This window comes from Calliopsis andreniformis, unplaced genomic scaffold (assembly GCF_051401765.1).
Source record: "Calliopsis andreniformis isolate RMS-2024a unplaced genomic scaffold, iyCalAndr_principal scaffold0019, whole genome shotgun sequence".
Taxonomy (NCBI): domain Eukaryota; kingdom Metazoa; phylum Arthropoda; class Insecta; order Hymenoptera; family Andrenidae; genus Calliopsis; species Calliopsis andreniformis.
Window position 1 is genome coordinate 14,182,955 of NW_027480431.1, and position 6,452 is coordinate 14,189,406.

A 6,452-nucleotide genomic window follows, 5' to 3' on the forward strand; every position below is an offset into this window, starting at 1 on the left:
TTTGGCTATGGCTTCTATGGCTGCTATGCCTATGGCTATGGCTACGGTTATGGCTGCTGTGGCCGCCATGGATATGGCTATGGCTGCTATGGCTATGGCTTCTATGGCTATGGCTTCTATGGCTATGGCTGTTATGACTATGGCTATGGCTGCTATGTCTATGACAATGGCTATGGCTATGGCCATGGCTATGTCTGCTATGGCTATGGCAATGGCTGCTATGGATATGGCTACGGCTATGGCTGCTATGATATGGCTATGGCTGCGTCTACTGTAACTATGGCTAAGGCTGCTATGGCTATGCTTATGTCTGTGGCTGCTATGGATATAGCTATGGCTGCTGTGGCTATGCCTACGCCTACGGCTGCAATGGCTATCGCTATGGCTGCTATGGCTATGGCTATGGCTGCTATGGCTATGGCTATGGCTGCTATGCCTATGGCTATGGCTGCTATGGCTATGGCTATGGCTATGGCTGCTATGGCTATGGCTATGGCTGCTATGGCTATGGCTATGGCTAAGGCTGCTATGGCTATGGCTATGTCTGCTATGGCTATGGCTATGGTTATGGCTACAGCTATGGCTGCTCGGGCCACCATGGCTATGGCTATGACTGCTATAGCTATGGCTATGGCTATGGCTGCTTTGGCTATGGCTGTGGCAATGGCTGCTATGGCTATAGCTATGTGTGTGGCTGCTATGGATATAGCTATGGCTGCTATGGCTGTGCCTATGCCTACGGCTGCAATGGCTATCGCTATTGCTGCTATGGCTATTGGTATGGTTATATCTATGGCTATGGCTGCTATGGCTATGGCTATAGCTATGGCTGCTATGGCTATGGCTATGTCTACTATGACCATGGCTGTGGCTGCTATGGCTATGGCTATGGCTTCTATGGCTATGGCTTCTATGGCTATGGCTGTTATGGCTATGGCTATGGCTGCTATGTCTATGACAATGGCTATGGCTATGGCCATGGCTATGGCTGCTATGGCTATGGCAATGGCTGCTATGGATATGGCTACGACTATGGCTGCTTTGATATGGCTATGGCTGCGTCTACTGTAACTATGGCTAAGGCTGCTATGGCTATTCCTATGTCTGTGGCTGCTATGGATATAGCTATGGCTGCTGTGGCTATGCCAACGCCTACGGCTGCAATGGCTATCGCTATGGCTGCTATGGCTATTGCTATGGCTGCTATGGCTATGGCTATGGCTGCTATGCCTATGGCTATGGCTGCTATGGCTATGGCTATGGCTATGGCTGCTATGGCTATGGCTATGGCTGCTATGGCTATGGCTATGGCTAAGGCTGCTATGGCTATGGCTATGTCTGCTATGGCTATGGCTATGGTTATGGCTACAGCTATGGCTGCTCGGGCCACCATGGCTATGGCTATGGCTGCTATGGCTATGGCTATGGCTATGGCTGCTTTGGCTATGGCTGTGGCAATGGCTGCTATGGCTATAGCTATGTGTGTGGCTGCTATGGATATAGCTATGGCTGCTATGGCTGTGCCTATGCCTACGGCTGCAATGGCTATCGCTATTGCTGCTATGGCTATTGGTATGGTTATATCTATGGCTATGGCTGCTATGGCTATGGCTATGGCTTCTATGGCTATGGTTTCTACGGCTATCGCTATGGCTGTGACTGGTATGGCTATGGCTATGTCTATGGATACTATGGCTATGGACACGGCTGTTATTGCTATGTCTGCTACTATGTCTACAGCTGCTATGGCTATTGCTATGGCTGCTATGGCTATGCCTTTTATGGCTATGGTTTCTATGCCTATCGCAATTGCTATGACTGCTATGGCTATTGCTATGGCTGCTATGGCTATGGCTATGGCTGCTATGGTTATGGCTATGGCTATGGCTGCTACGCCTACGGCTATGGCTGCTATGGCTATGGCTATGGCTATGGCTTCTATGGCTATGGCTGCTATGGCTACGGCTTCTATGGCTATCGCTATGGCTATGACTGGTATGGCTAGGGCTCTGGCTATGGCTGCAATGGCTATGGCTATGGCTATGTCTATGACTGTGGCTATGGCTATTGCAGCTATTGCTATGCCTTTTATGGCTATGGCCTCTATGGCTATCGCTATGGCTATGACTGCTATGGCTATGGCTATGGCTGCTATGGCTGTGGCTAAGGCTATGGCTGCTCTAGCTACGGGTATGTCTACTATGACCATGGCTATGGCTGCTATTGCTATGGTTATGGCTATGGCTGTTATGGCTATGGCTATGGCAGCTATGGCTTTGGCATTGGCTACGGCTATGGCTGCTATGGCCGCCATGGCTATGGCTAAGGCTGCTATGGCTATGGCTATGGCTACGGCTATGGCTGCTCCGGCCACCGTGGGTATGGCTATGGCTGCTATAGCTATGGCTATGGCCGCCATGACAGCGGCTATGGCTGCCATGGCTATGGCTATGGCTGGTTTGGCTACGGCTATAGCTGCTATGGCTATGGCTATGGCATTGGCTGCTATGGCTATGGCTATGTCTATGGCTGCTATGGCTATGGCTATGGCTATGGCTGCAATGGCTATGGCTATGTCTAAGGCTGCTATGGCTATGGCTATGGCTATGGCTGCTATGGCTATGGCTATGTCTACTATGACCATGGCTATGGCTGCTATGGCTCTGGCTATGGCCGCTATGGCTGTGGTTATGGGTATGGCTTCTATGGCTATGGCTACGGCTTCTATGGCTATGGCTTCTATGGCTATCGCTACGGCTATTACTGGTATGTCTATGGCAATGGCATTGGCTGCTATGGCTATGGCTATATCTATGGCTGCTATGGCTATGGCTATGGCTATGGCTGCTCTGGCTATGGCTATGTCTAAGGCTGCTATGGCTATGGCTATGGCTATGTCTAAGGCTGCTGTGGCTATGGCTATGGCTGCTATGGCTATGGCTATGTCTACTATGAACATGGCTGTGGCTGCTATGGCTATGGCTATGGCCGCTATGGCTGTGGTTATGGGTATGGCTGCTATGGCTATGGCTATGGCTTCTATGGCTATCGCTATGGCTATGACTGCTATGGCCATAGCTATGGCTACGGCTATGGCTGCTATGGCCGCCATGGCTATGGCTATGGCTGCTATGGCTATGGCTTCTACGGCTATGGCTTCTATGGCTATCGCTATGGCTATGACTGTAATGTCTATGGCTATGGCTATGGCTGCAATGGCTATGGCTATGGCAATGACTGTGGCTATGCCTATAGCTGCTATGGCTATGCCTTTTATGGCTATGGCCTCTATGGCTATCGCTATGCCTATGACTGCTATGGTCATGGCTATGGCTGCTATGGCTGTGGCTAAGGCTATGGCTGCTCTAGCTACGGGTATGTCTACTATGACCATGGCTATGTCTGCTATTGCTATGGTTTTGGCTATGGCTGTTATGGCTATGGCTATGGCTGCTATGGCTATGGCTATGGCTGCTATGGTTATGGCTATGGCTATGGCTCCTATGGCTATGGCTATGGCGACCGTGGCTAGAGATACGACTGCTATGGCTATGACTGTGGCTATGGCTATAGCTGCTATGGCTATTGCTATGGCTGCTATGGCTATGACTGTTATGTCTATGGCTTATATGGCTATCGCTATGGCTATGACTGCTATGGCTATGGCTATAACTGCTATGCCTATGGCTATGGCTATGGCTGCTATGGCTATAGCTATGTGTGTGGCTGCTATGGATATAGCTATGGCTGCTATGGCTATGCCTATGCCTACGGCTGCAATGGCTATCGCTATTGCTGCTATGGCTATTGCTATGGCAGCTATGGCTATGCCTGTTACGGCTATGGCTTCTATGGCTATCGCTATGGATATGACTGCTATGGCTATGGCTATGGCTACGTCTATGGCTGCTATGGCCGCCATGGCTATGGCTATGCGTGCTATGGCTATGGCTATGGCTGCGGCTGCTATGGCTATGGCTGCTATGGTTATGGCTATGGCTATTGTATGGCTATGGCTGCTATGGCTATGGCTATGGCTATGGCTGCTATGGCTATGGCTATGTCTACTATGACCATGGCTGTGGCTGCTATGGCTATGGCTATGGCTTCTATGGCTATGGCTTCTACGGCTATCGCTATGGCTATGACTGGTAAGGCTATGGCTATGGCTATGGCTGTAATGGCTATGGATATGGCTATGACTGTGGCTGTGGCTATAGCTGCTATGGCTATGGCTTCTATGGCTATGGCTGCTATGGCTATGGCTATGGCTAAGGCTGCTATGACTATGGCTATGTCTACTATGACCATGGCTGTGGCTGCTATGGCCATGGCTATGGCTTCTATGGCTATGGCTTCTACGGCTATCGCTATGGCTATGACTGGTATGGCTATGGCTATGGCTATGGCTGTAATGGCTATGGATATGGCTATGACTGTGGCTGTGGCTATAGCTGCTATGGCTATGGCTTCTATGGCTATGGCTGCTATGGCTATGGCTATGGCTAAGGCTGATATGGCTATGGCTATGGCTATGTCTATGGCTGCTATGGCTAAAGCTATGTGTGTGGCTTCTATGGATATAGCTATGGCTGCCATGGCTATGGCTATGGCTGCTATGGTAATGGCTATGGCTATGGCTGCTATGGCTATGGCTATGGCGACTGTGGCTAGGGATACGACTGCTATGGCTATGACTGTGGCTATGGCTATAGCTGCTATGGCTATTGCTATGGCTGCTATGGCTATGGCTATGGCTGCTATGACTATGGCTATGGCTATGGCTATGGCTATGGCTGCTATGGCTATGGCTATGGCTATGGCTGCTATGGCTATGGCTATGGCTATGGCTGATATGGCTATGGCTATGGCTATGTCTATGGCTGCTATGGCTATAGCTATGTGTGTGGCTGCTATGGACATAGCTATGGCTGCTATGGCTGTGGCTATGCCTACGGCTGCTATGGCTATAGCTATGGCTGCTATGGCTATGGCTATGGCTGCTATGGCTATGGCTGTGGCAGCTATGGCTATGATTATGACTGCTATGGCTATTGCTATGTCTGATATGGATATGGCTATGGCTATGGCTGCTATGGCTATGGCTATGGCTGCTATGGCTGTGGCTATGGCTATTGCTACAGCTATGGCTGCTCGGGCCACCGTGGCTATGGCTATGGCTGCTATGGCTATGGCTATGGCTATGGCTATGGCTGCTTTGGCTATGGCTATAGCTATGGCTGCTATGGCTATGGCTACGGCTATGGCTGCTATGGCTATGGTTATAGCTAAGGCTGCTATGGATATGGCTATGGCTATGTCTGTGGCTGCTATGGATATAGCTATGGCTGCTATGGCTATGGCTATGGCTACTGTTGCTATGGCTATCGCTATGGCTGCTATGGCTATGGCTATGGCTGCTATGGCTATGGCTATGGCTACTATGGTTATGGCTATGGCTGCTATGGCTATGGCTATGGCTGCTATGACTATGGCTATGGCTATGGCTGCTATGGCTATGGCAATGGCTGCTGTGGATATGGCTACGGCTATGGCTGCTATAATATGGCTATGGCTGCGGCTGCTGTAACTATGGCTAAGGCTGCTATGGCTATGCCTATGTCTGTGGCTGCTATGGATATAGCTATGGCTGCTATGGCTATGGCTATGGCTGCTGTGGCTATGGCTATGGCTGCTTTGGCTATAGCTGTGGCTATGGCTGCTATGGCTGTAGCTTCTATGGCTATGGCTGCTATTGCTATGGCTATGGCTATGGCTATGGCTATGGCTGTAATGGCTATGGATATGGCTATGACTGTGGCTGTGGCTATAGCTGCTATGGCTATGGCTTCTATGGCTATGGCTGCTATGGCTATGGCTATGGCTAAGGCTGATATGGCTATGGCTATGGCTATGGCTATGGCTGCTATGGCTATGGCTATGTCTGCTGTGGCTATGGCTATGGTTATGGCTACAGCTATTGCTGCTAGGGCCACCATGGCTATGGCTATGGCTGCTATGGCTATGGCTAAGGCTATGGCTGCTTTGGCTATGGCTGTGGCTATGGGTGCTATGGCTATAGCTATGGCTATGGCTACGGCAATGGCTGCTCGGGCCACCATGGCTATGGCTATGACTGGTATGTCTATGGCTATAGCTATGGCTGTTATGGCTATGGCTATGGATATAACTGCTATGCCTATGGCTATGGATATGGCTGCTATGGCTACGGCTATGTCTAGTATCACCATGGCTATGGCTGCTATGGCTATGGCTACGGCTGCTATGGCTATGGCTATGGCTACGTCTATGGCTGCTATGGCCGCCATGGCTATGGCTATGCGTGCTATGGCTATGGCTATGGCTGCGGCTGCTATGGCTATGGCTGCTATGACTATGGCTTATATGGCTATGGCTGCTATTGCTATGGCTATGGCTATGGCTACTATGGC